The sequence below is a fragment of the Cryptomeria japonica genome, chromosome 8 (assembly GCF_030272615.1).
Source record: "Cryptomeria japonica chromosome 8, Sugi_1.0, whole genome shotgun sequence".
NCBI lineage: Eukaryota > Viridiplantae > Streptophyta > Pinopsida > Cupressales > Cupressaceae > Cryptomeria > Cryptomeria japonica.
Window position 1 is genome coordinate 340,169,014 of NC_081412.1, and position 13,600 is coordinate 340,182,613.

Sequence of the window (13,600 nt, forward strand, 5' to 3'; positions counted from 1 at the left end):
AACTCCATTGTTCCTAGTTGCGATTGATTTGCTCACAGACAAGCACTGATAGCTTCCAAGATGGCATATGAAGAATGGACTGATAATTGATACTATGATATGCAATGCAAATGATTTAAAGCTAAATGATTATACTAAATGATTATGCTAAATTGCTTCAAGATTAAAACTCATAGATGCATAAGTTTTCTCAAATTGTTAACTTGAAAACTCACTTGAAGACTAACTCTTTCTCAACTCAAATTCCCACATTTATAGACTTTGAGAGGATAAGATGATGTGGCCTAGATCAATGGTCATGATCAAATCTGCAGATTTGGATGGCTGTGAGCAAAGGTGAAGGTTGAGAGAAAGGGGGAAGGAAAAGACAAGTGTCACTCATCTCACCTTGACTGGGTTGCTAACTGAGGAAATCTAGGGATGGTTGGAGAAGATTTAGGCATGAGAGGACAAGTGGACTCAAGTCCTTCCTAAGATGTAGGGATGGTGGAGAGAATATAGAAGAATGTTAAGAAATATGTGTACATACACAATATTTTATTTATTTTGGAAGTTGAAGATAAGTGGCTAATAAATGTTTATTTATTTAATTTTGTTGAATTAATTTAGCCACATGATGGATGAGTTGGCAAAGGAAAGATGAAGTGGAGATGGGAGATGAGTTGGAAAATGAAATTAAATAATTTAGAAATCATTTAATATTTGAGACTATAGGATAGAAGATGAACCATTAAATATTAGATATTTAATTGATTGAAGGAACAATTAAATATTAGATATTTAATTAATTGATTAGAAGAAAAGGATAAATAAATAAATTAATGAATTCAATTAAATTAATTAATAGAAAGACATAAAATGAATTAAATAAATTAATCTTTTTCAAATTAACTATTTAAAAGAAGAATAAATATTAAATAAATATAAAATATTTATTTAATTTCTCATAGCCATTTTTATGTGTATACATATACATATACATATATATGTGTATGTCTATGTGTATGTCTGTGTACACACACACACACACACACACACACACACACACACACACACACACACACACACACATACATATATAAGAAATTGGAGGAATACAAGGAAAAAATATTGATAACTTCACAAATCCATGAATTCAAAAGAAGCACAAATTCATCGGGAATAAGATCTAATTCCTCAAATATAAAAGATATTTTCTCAGTTCTAAAAGATTTCCACAATCCATCATATAAATCAAGAGAGCATTTCTGGATTCGATTGTGTGAAAGATTTTTGCATCAACGTTTCGGATCACACTCCGTGATCCATCATCAGGATGAAGAGAGTCAAATAAGATGAAAAGTTGCAGACTTGGAATAAATAGGAAGGATTGGATAAGGGTGCACGAAGAATGAGAGACAAAGATGGTCAAACCTCAATAGAAGGACAAAGGATGAAATAAAATGAAAACAAAAGAGAGAGAAAATAAAGAAATAGAAAATAAAAACCCAATAATAACAGAATATATATATATATATATATATATATATATATATATATATATATATATATATATATATATATATATATATATATATATATATATGCGTAAAAGAGTGCCTATGTATCTGTATGTATATGCATATACATATACAAATACATATAAAAACCTACACAAAAATTATATATAAATATATATATATATATGTGTGTGTGTATATATATATATATATATGTATAGATATATGTATGTATATATATATGTATACATATATGTATGTGTATATATATATGTATATATATATATATATGTATGTATATATATATGTATACATATATATATATATATATATATATACATACATATATATATATATATACATATATGTATACATATATAAATACATACATATATATATATATATATGTATATATATGTATATATATGTATATTTATATACATATATATATACATATATACATATATATGTATATATGTATATACATGTATATATGTATATGTATATATATATATATATATATATATATATATATATATATATATAAATCGGGTGTATACAAATATATATTAATAAAGATATATATGTATACAAAAATGAGCAAACAAAAAAGCTAACTAAATAAAAAGAAAAACTACCACCCACACAAACAAAGGAAAGACAAGAAGTCGGTTAATAAACAATAGGAAAAAATAAACGCCAGAACTCTAGAAGACCACCAAGTAAATGCAAAAGATTGAGAGTGCGTGTGTGTACGAATGAAAATTTAAAGATAAACAAAAAAAACCAACATATATATATATATATATATATATATATACTTTTATATATATAAAAGTATATATGAATGCCTATATAAATACCCCCACGCACAAACAAAGAAAAGACAAGACCTCAACTATACAACAAACACAAAAATTAGGAAGCAACTGAATAATGAAACAAGCGAACAGAGGGCAAAAAATAAATAAAAATAAATAAATAAATAACACAAAAAAGCAAGGACAACAACATACGAGGGAAGAAAGGGAAAACGAGAAGGGGCCTAAAGGATAAGAAGAAGAAAAAACCAAAGAGGAAGAAGACAAAAGAGGGTAAAAAACTAGAAGAAGGACGAGAAGAGACCGGGAGGAGGACACAAAGAGAGGGGAGAAATACAAAAGGCTAAGGGGCTAAGAGAGGAAGAAGGGGAAGGACGAGGACTATCTGAGCTTGGACAACAAGGGGTGCCACGAACCGCTAAGATTCCAACCCACCTCCCGCTATGATGAAGAAGCGCATCCCGCCTCTCAAAGACCATAGAGATTCTCAACTTGACTCTGGCGTCTACACGATTATGTGCTCTTGCGGCTCGCCTTATATTGGGGAGACTGGTCGTTCATTTAGCACTAGAATTAAAGAGCACAATGACGACATCAAGCATGAGTGTACTCTTAAGTCAGCCCTTGCGGATCACTCTCTCTCAACGAAGCACCATATTTGTTTAGAGAGCACCCAAATCTTGTTCAAAGAAGATAACTTTTTCAAAAGAAAACTCATGGAAGCTATTCAAATCTACAATCATCCCACCAACCTCAATCAGGATGATGGTTGGAATCTTAGCGGTTCGTGGCACCCCTTGTTGTCCAAGCTCAGATAGTCCTCATCCTTCCCCTTCTTCCTCTCCTAGCCCCTTAGCCTTTTGTATTTCTCCCCTCTCTTTGTGTCCTCCTCCCAGTCTCTTCTCGTCCTTCTTCTAGTTTTTTACCCTCTTTTGTCTTCTTCCTCTTTGGTTTTTTCTTCTTCTTATCCTTTAGGCCCCTTCTTGTTTTCCCTTTCTTCCCTCGTATGTTGTTGTCCTTGCTTTTTTGTGTTATTTATTTATTTATTTTTATCTTTTATTTTTATTTATTTTTTGCCCTCTGTTTGCTTGTTTCATTGTTTAGTTGCTTCCTAATTTTTGTGTTTGTTGTATAGTTGAGGTCGTCTTTTCTTTGTTTGTGCGTGGGGGTATTTATATATATATATATATGCATATATATATATATATTGCATATATATATATCCATATATACATATATACGCATATATATATATTCATATATATATATATATGTATATATGTTGGTTTTTTTTGTTTATCTTTAAATTTTCATTCATACACACACACACTCTCAATCTTTTGCATTTACTTGGTGGTCTTCTAGAGTTTTGGCGTTTATTTTTTCCTATTGTTTATTAACCGAGTTCTTGTCTTTCCTTTGTCTGTGTGGGTGGTAGTTTTTCTTTTTATTTAGTTAGCTTTTTTGTTTGCTCATTTTTGTATACATATATATTTTTATTAATATATATTTCTATACACCCGACCCGATATATATATATATATATATATATATATATATATATATACATATACACATATATATATATATATACATATACATATATATATACATATATATATGTGTGTGTGTGTGTGTGTGTGTGTGTGTGTGTGTGTGTGTGTGTGTGTTGGTATTTATATGTTTTTGCATATGTATTTGCTTACACATACATATACATATACATATACATATACATATACATATACATATACATATACATAGGCACTCGTACACACACGCACGCACGCACGCACACACACACACACACACACACACACACATATATAATTTTTGTGTAGGTTTTTATATGTATTTGTATATGTATATGCATATACATACAGATACATAGGCACTCTTTTATGCATGCATTTATATATATATATATTTTGTTATTATTGGGTTTTTATTTTCTATTTCTTTATTTTCTCTCTCTTTTTTTTTCATTTTATTTCATCCTTTGTCCTTCTGTTGAGGTTTGACCATCTTTGTCTCTCGTTCTTCGTGCACCCTTATCCAATCCTTCCTATTTATTCCAAGTCTGCAACTTTTCATCTTATTTGACTCTCTTCATCTTGATGATGGATCACGGAGTGTGATCTGAAATGTTGATGCAAAAATCTTTCACACAATCGAATCCAGAAATGCTCTCTTGAGATATTTTCTCATCATAGTAAATCAAATAGGCAGATTTTTATTCAGATTGAAAGGAAATTACTTGGAAGTAAGGAATCAAAACCCCAACCTTTTTATGCTATTTGGAAAACAGAGGCAGAAGCAATAATTTGCATAGCACCAAATCAGAGAGCTTCCAACCAAAAAATTCAGCCAAAGACTTCCAAAACCCTTTCCTCTTTTCTGATTTTTCAATCTCTTCTTTCTCCCCCAGAGATTTCCCAAATTCCATTTCAAAGGCCATTTCCCAAAAAAATTTCATCCACATACCCAAAACTTCACGGCAAGAAGAACCCCCCATAATTTCCAAAAAGCGAAATATATCATTTCCCAAATAAACTCCCAAACCACATGCAAGAATCCAATTTATTAATTCCATTAATTAATTTATTCTTTGTAACTCCCACACTTGAAATTTTGAATTAAAATAAGTAAATATTGATTTGCCCTTTTAAATAAAATTCAAATATTAAATAACTAATTCCCATTAATTAGACCCATTAATTTAAATAATTTGAACCTTTTAATTCCATAGACTAATTTAATATATTGATGCAACCATTTTCAATTTTATTAATTAATTAATCCTTAATATTTAATTACCCTATTTAATTAATCCTTTACAACGAAGGTAAGATAAATTTAATTATTTTATCCCTAACATTAGTTTAATTAAATTTTGCACAATTTCCATTTTACTAATTAATTAATCATTAATATACAAATACCATATATATAACATTAATCTGTCACCAAATAATAGATAATAGTTAAACTAAACACGGGAGCAACAAATTGCAACGAACCAAAACACGAAGACCAACACAAAAGATTAATAGGGCAAGAAATCGACATGACAAACAACAAAATATTGGGATACCTGACAAGCATCTCGTTCTCGCAGGAATGATGGTTGCATCAGGGTCTGACTGATAACTCCCTTTTCTACTTTTCCATTGGGTCAAAGAGCATGCTCAGTGAAAATTCAAGTGGAGTTGATGCTCGGTACCTACAACTGCATCACCGAGAAAACACACATACATTTAACCAACATATATAGGCACACCGGTGGAGGAGAATTGTGATATTCTATGTCCCTCCGAAGTGGGTGGCGGAAGATCATTCCCTCCCACCCCATACAGACTCAGACCCATACAAGAAAGCAAACACAAGATGTATACATAAAGTCGATATGCCAGTACAAGATCAGTACTTAATCATATTATCTAACATCATATCCTAGAATCATGATAAAAACCATTATATTAAAGAGTATCATCCAATCCATGAACTACAAAAAAGTCAACCAGAGTCAATCTGGGTTAAGTAGAGTCTGATCAAGGGAGGGGCATTACATCCTCCCCCCTAGGGTTCGACTTAATCCTGGAAGTCACAAGACTAAGATAGGAGAACACGAACACATAGTCATAACACTTATATTAAGTAGTTCTAAATCCTTAGTCTACAAATATTCTTGCAAAACATGGATTTTCAAAAGTGGACATATCATAAAGTACAAACATCAAAACTTATACTTCTCAAAGATGAGAACACTTTCTTAACATATTTATGCACCATATAAATAACAAATATTCTAATACAAATTCCTACACTAACACTTCCTACCTACCAAGGCAAACATAACATATTTTTCGATTAAGTTCTCAAGTTTCTTACACAACTAATTGTAATATCTTCCTTTATTTTTCCCAATTGTTTTCCACAATTACATTATACACAACACTTGTTATGGTTAGGAAATTAAAACCAAATGCTACTGAGAGTAACCCTCCACTTTCTGATCACCGAGAACCCAATCTAGGAGGGTGAGAGCATACAGTGTCGAGGGGATCATTAGATGCCAATAACTGAAAATGATTACAATCTTCGGATGGCAAGCCAACCCCTTTTGCTTATACAACGGGGTAATAAAAACAATGCAATCACTTGGCGGTAAACCAACCAAGAACAAGCTAAATAACTGAATAATGCAATCACTCAATCACTTGTTCAACGGGAGGACTAGAAATGAAATTACAATCAACTCTACCGCTTATGAAGCGGGAGGACAATATTACAATATTCAAAATAGGTAGCAAAGCCAGCCTCTTCCACTTATGTAGTGGGACTAGGAGCAATAATCCAATTAGATAGTTGTTAGTACTACTAACCAACTTTACAATGCACAATATGGATTAAAATTTAAGGAAAATCACTATTCCAAAGATAGGCGGCAAGGCCAGCCTCTTCCACTTATGCAGTGGGACAAGAAAGAACAATAGAAATTGTTGTTAGTACTACTACCAACATTACAATTTGAATTATAGCATATAAGAGTGATGAATCAAGTGCAATAACATGACCAACAACTGCAAATAAAACCAAGTCCTTTCTCTTCACACCAATGGACTTACACACCCCAAAATCAACTCCAAACTCCAAAAAATCTAATTCTGATATACTCCTAGCATGCTGAAAACACACAGACCAACAACACCAAATCCCATTAAAATACTCACAACTCACCCAATTCTCAACCAAATGACACAAAACTGAAAGCAAATGATCACTAGGAGGTAGGCGATCATTCTTAGGACAACAAAACATGGCAAACTGACCCCAATAATTTATGCACACATTCCAAAGTGCTCAACCACATGGTACGACCAACTAAGGTATGATTTTGCAAAAATAAAATCCAAAACACCATTTTAAGCTCTATAAACCTGCAAAATAAATCACCTAAACCATAAAGAAAGATAGATGAAATACCTAGAATGAGGAGAATGACACATTGAGACCTGTGACCCAAAATCCACTTCAGCACACTCCACGACTAACAACAAGAACACACTATAACACTCCCAAAAATCAGAAATCTAATATATAAATATGCAAGATTATCTTCAATCCACTCCTCTGAATCAAGAGCAGTCTCTGGCTCGACTAGTTGTTGTATTGCAAGCAAGAAATCAAGCTATGGCTAGGAGTTAAGTGCTCACCGAAGCTTTCACTCTGCATTTCGGCATCATGTCAACTGGTGTGCAGCTTTGGTAGGCAAACTAGCTTCGGGAACCAAGTCCATGCAATGACTAATACTTCTCACAGGTAGCAATCTCAGCTACATTATCTAAAATGATGTCCTCATATTCTGTCAACAAATCTTTTATCTCTTCCGGGTGTTCTCCTTCCGGTTCTGGTTTCTCAGTCTTCTGAGGAATCAAGGAAACATGCATATTCTCATGTCTCAGTCCATCTAGGAATTTCCTTCCATATACCAAACATATTCTAGCATTGGTACACACTTCATGTGTGTGTTTGAGATGTTTTCTTCCATTTGTAGGATAATCCCACATTTATGGCATACACTCATCATAGTAAATCAAATAGGCAGATTTTTATTCAGATTGAAAGGAAATTACTTGCAAGAAAGGAATCAAAACGTCAACCTTTTTACGGTATCCGAAAAATAGAGGCAGAAGCAATAATTCACATAGCACAAAATGAGAGAGCTCCCAACTAGAAAATTCAGCCAAAGACTTCCAAAACCCTTTCCTCTTTTCTGATTTTTCAATCTCTTCCTTTTCCCCAGAGATTTCCCAAATTCCATTTCAAAGGCCATTTCCGAAAAAAAATTCACGCACACACCCAAAACTTCACGGCAAGAAGAACCCCCCCATAATTTCCAAAAAGAGGAATATATCAATTTCTCAAATGTAACTCCCAAACCGCATGCAAGAATCCAATTCATTAATTCCATTAATTTATTTATTCTTTGTAACTCCCACACTTGAAATTTTGGATTAAAATAAATAAATATTGATTTGCCCTTTTAAATAAAATCCAAATATTAAATAACTAATTCCAAATAATTAAACCCATTAATTTAAATAATTTAAGCCGTTTAATTCCATAGACTAATTTAATATATTAATGCAACCATTTTCAATTTTATTAATTAATTAATCCTTTACAACAAAGATAAAATTAATTTAATTATTTTATTATTAACATTAGTTTAATTAAATTTTGCATAATTTTTATTTTACTAATTAATTAATCATTAATATACAAATATCATTAATATATATATATATATATATATATATATATATATATATATATATATATATATATATATAACATTAATCTGTCACCAAATAATAGATAAATAATAGTTTAAACACATGAGCAATGAATTGTGACGAACCAAAACACAAATCTGTCATCAAATAATAGACAAATAATAGTTTAAACACATGAGCAATGAATTGTGACGAGCCAAAACACAAAGACCGACACAAAAGACTAATAGGCAGACAACTGACATGACAGGCAACAAAACATTGGGATACCTAACAATCATCTCGTTTCCGCAGGAATGATAGTTGTGTCAGGGTCTGACTGATAACTCCTTTTTCCACTTTTTCATTGGGTCAAAGAGCACGCTCAAACCTGAATATTCAGGTGAAGTTGATGCTCGGTACCTGTAGCTACATCATCAAGAAAACACACATACATTTCACCAACATATACAGGGACACCGATGGAGGAAAATAATGACATTTTGTGTCCCTCCGAAGTGGGTGACAGAAGATCATCCTCTCGCACCCTATTCAGACTCGGACCCATACAAGAAAGCAAACACAAGATGTATACATAAAGTTGATATGCCAGTCCAAGATCAGTACTTAATCATATTATCTAACATCATATCCTAGAATCATGATATAAATCATTACATTAAAGAGTATCATCCAATCCATGAACTACCAAAAAAGTCAACTAGAGTCAAACTGGGTTAAGTAGAGTTTGATCGAGGGAGGGGCATTACAGATTCGGCTAGGGGTTTTGGTAGAGGGACAAAGCCATTTTGTGAGTGGCGCCCGCTAGATCGAGTTGACTCGTGTTTTGCTAAAATTGCCTGGAATGAGCAAAGAACAACCTAGACGACCCCCATGAGATATTAGGGCTTCTCTCAAATGATGGCGACACACAAAAATGATTGGCGAAAGATTGAGCATAAAGTGTGGAGGCCAAAAGAAAAACATGTGGAGGCAGGACCATCCCAGGTATGTCTAAACACATGCAAATAAGATTATTTCGATGAATATTGATAGCCCTGGATGGGATGATGTGGTTAAATGGATGCGGGAAAATGGTTTCTTCGTGAAATGGGTAAGGGAATGATTGACTTTGTCACAAGTCAAAAAGTGGTGTGAAGAGACTCGGCCATATAGACTAGATCTCAAAACCCTACCCAATGGTTTCTATCTAGTTATTTGTGAGACCATAGGATTCAAACAGTGGATTCTGGACAATGGACCATACATGATAGGAGGCTTATGGTTTATTCTGAAAGAATGGGAGCCTAACTTTGTGCTAACTTCAACCCTCTAAAAGCCAAGATAGACGAGGTGCCGATATGGATATGCCTTTACAACCTACCATTTGAATATTGGGACATGGATACACTAACAACAATAGGCAATAAGTTGTGCAAGTTCATAAAAGCATATGAGGGTGTGGAAAAAAAGGACTATAGTATGTATGTACAAATTTGTATAAGTTGGAAACCGATTCCCTCCCTCCCCAAGGAAGAGGAACTTGTTTCAAATGCGAGAGTGTGGAAACAATTTATCGAAGTAGAAGAGGTAATGGAAAAATGTAAGTTGTGTAAAGCCTTTGGTCACAAGGATGTAGAGTGTGAAAGAAATTGAAAGGGAAAAGGAGAGGCGAAGGTTTTGGTTAATAAAGTGTCTCAAATGAATGAGAGAAGGGACATAGAATAGGAGGCATGATTCAAGAAGTGTGGTGGGAATGAAGAACATAATCACGATGTTTTGCATTTGGGTGAACAATGTGAATCGAGAAGGATGGATGGAGAAGAAAATAGAATCGAGGAAGAGGATCAAGGGAAATTGAGGCCTTCTCAGGGATTGGAAGAAGGGTCTAAGACAAAGAGTACAAAAGACCCAGCTAAGGAGTAGTTGGACCATAACTTGATCGATAATCTTAGAACGAATAATGATGAGAGTGAAATGACCCAAACTTTAGAAGAGGTTTGTGTTGGTCTAGTGAGTATGGATTGTGGCTGAAATCACAGGACAAATAATGGTGCATTTAGAGGATTGAGAACTTGCAATCATTGTCACGCCCAAGCATACCCAAAATATGAAAAATGATGAGAATCTATCAGAAGGAGATTGTAGTCTTGATTTAGAGGATGATGAAGATATATTGGAAAAGAGAACTATTTGTCAAACCCTCTTGAACATATCCACAACAAAGGTTGGAGAAAAAAGAAGAAGGGGACCAAAGTCTGTTAAAGTCAAGATGGAAATGGAAGGCAGTGCTAAGGGGCAAAGTAAACTGAGATCCGGGAAGGGTTGTTCCCTTCTCGAGGAGCCATGAAGTGCATTTTGTGGAATGTCAAAGATCGCAATGCCTCTAATAAAAGGTGTTTGATCAAGTAATTTTTGATCATGAACACCCAAACATTATAATGCTTCAAGAAACAAAACTAAGCCAAGAGGATTTTCTGAAGATTATGAAGAGGGAGAAAATGGAATAGTTTTTGTGTTGCAGCATCAAGAGAGTCGAGGGTTCTAGGCTTCCTACTGAATCTTGAGAAAGGTTCTGCTCTAAAGATTAACAAATAATCATATTGGCAGGTAATCAGGTTTATATCGAAGTGAGATAAAAAGGAATGTTTTTTCATCATCATCTATGGACCCATATGAATAGGCTAGAAGCATATCTTGTGGGAATACATTGGCAAAATCTTGTAGTAACTCCACTCCTCCCTCATTATTGTGGTTGGGGGGGGGGGGGGGGATTTAATGCCACATTGGTGTCTAAGGATAAATGGGGGGTAAGGGTCATTTAGGGTTTGTACACTAGGACTTTCAATAAAATTTTTTTGGTAACAACGTGGAGGAAATCATTCTCAAAGATGGAACTTTCAATTCGATGAATAGAAGACAAGGTTTCTCTAACATAGACGAGAAGCTAGACATGTTTTTTTGGCTGGGGAGTGGTTCTCATACCCCTATGCCTTTGAATCACACATCATCCCTTATTCTAGATTTGACCATTATCCTATTTCATGTTTCTTTCAAGAGGAATCAACCCTAATTAGATCTTTTAAATTTAAGTTGATGTTGCTACAAGATAACATTTTAGCAAATTTAATTGATTGTTGGTGGAAGAACTTCCCCCCACACCAAGGAAAGAGAGCTTATACCTTCTTTAAGAAGCTACAAAACATTAAAGAAAATCTCAAAAGCTAGAATAGAATATATTTCAAAAACATCTTTGAGGAGAAGGCTAGAATATAGGAGGATTTAGGTTCTTTGCACTAAAAGATTATAACCAGGGGTATGTCTGATTTAGAGTTCAATAGGAGAGAATTGGTGAAAATGTATTTTGAGATACTTGAAAAGGAGAATTTTTTTTGGAAACAAAAATCTAGGGTATGTTGGTTAAAGGTAGGTGAAAAAAATACTGTCTTTTCCCTCTTTAGTCAAGGCTCAAAGAATCAAAAATAAAATTTATAATATTAAAAATGAGGATGGTGTGACCTTGATGAAGAGGGATGATATCAATAATGAAGCGGTAAGATTCTTCTCCTCCCTTTTGAACTCAAATAAAGTTTATGATGTTGATGTAGATGTTGACTCTTTAGTCAAGGCTCAAAGAATCAAAAATAAAATTTATAATATTAAAAATGAGGATGGTGTGACCTTGATGAAGAGGGATGATATCAATAATGAAGCGGTAAGATTCTTCTCCTCCCTTTTGAACTCAAATAAAGTTTATGATGTTGATGTAGATGTTGAAATTAGGAGCGTCATCCCTGATATTATTACTCAAGAACAAAATAAGATGCTTAAACCGGTTGAGTTGGAGGAAGTGAGGAAAGTTGTTTTCTACCTTAGGAATTATAAGGCACCTGATCTGGATGGATTGTTGGCAGGCTTCTACCAAATGTTTTGGGAAACCATTAAACTTTATTTATGGGAGGTAGTGGAGGAATTTAGGATTGAGTCTTATATATGTAGAAACTTGAAAAAGACTTTCATTGCTTTGATCCTAAAAAAGGATGTTGCAACCTCATTCAATGATTACAAGTCAAATTCTTTATGCAACGTCATTTATAAAATCATTTTCAAAGTGATTGCTAATTTAGGATTAAGAATATCCTTTCTTGCCTCATCTTAGAAGAGCAAAGTGGTTTTGTCTAGGAAGTTCAATCTTTGAAGGTGTCATTATAACTCATGAGGCTATTCATTCAATAAGAAGGGAAAGCACAAAAACAATGTTCATACTTGACATTAGGAAGGGTTACGACCAAGAAGAAAGGCCCTTCTTGCTGAACGTACTCAAAGCTTTTGGTTTTCATGATAAGTCAGTTGATTGGAAGTTGTATATATACTCTAAGAGTTTCACTCTTGGTTAATGGGAGTCCACAAGGCTCTTTTGACACGTCCAAAGGTATTAGGAAATGGGACCCCCTATCCCTTTCCTCTTTATAATCATAGCAGAATTTTTGGGCAGACTCATATCTAGGAGGATAGTTGAAGGAAGATGGCATGGCATCAAGATTGCACCTAGATTGGAAGCAAATTCTCATCAACAATTCATTGATGATAGCCTCTTAATGGGAGAGGTCTCACTTAAAGAAGTTAGATGTATGCAAGCTACTTTTATTAAGTATTGTGAAGTCTCAGGGCAGGTGTTTAATTAGCATAAGTAAAAAGTTTTGTTCTTCAATACAAGATTAGATAAGCAGTGAGGGATTTGTAAAATTCTAAAAGTGAAACAAGGTATGCTCCCGAGGAAGTTTTAAATTGGTATTCCCATCTTTGCTGGAGCGAATAGGCTAGGCCTGTGGACCAAATTATTAGGCAGTTGTTTGCATAAGATGGAAGGTTGGAAAAGTCGATGGTTATCCTCTCTGGGTAGAATTCTCAAGCTCCATATAGTGATATTGGCTATGCCGATATATTCAATGATGTGCATGAAAATTATAGCAAAGGTAATTAATTTTATTGAACAAAGAAT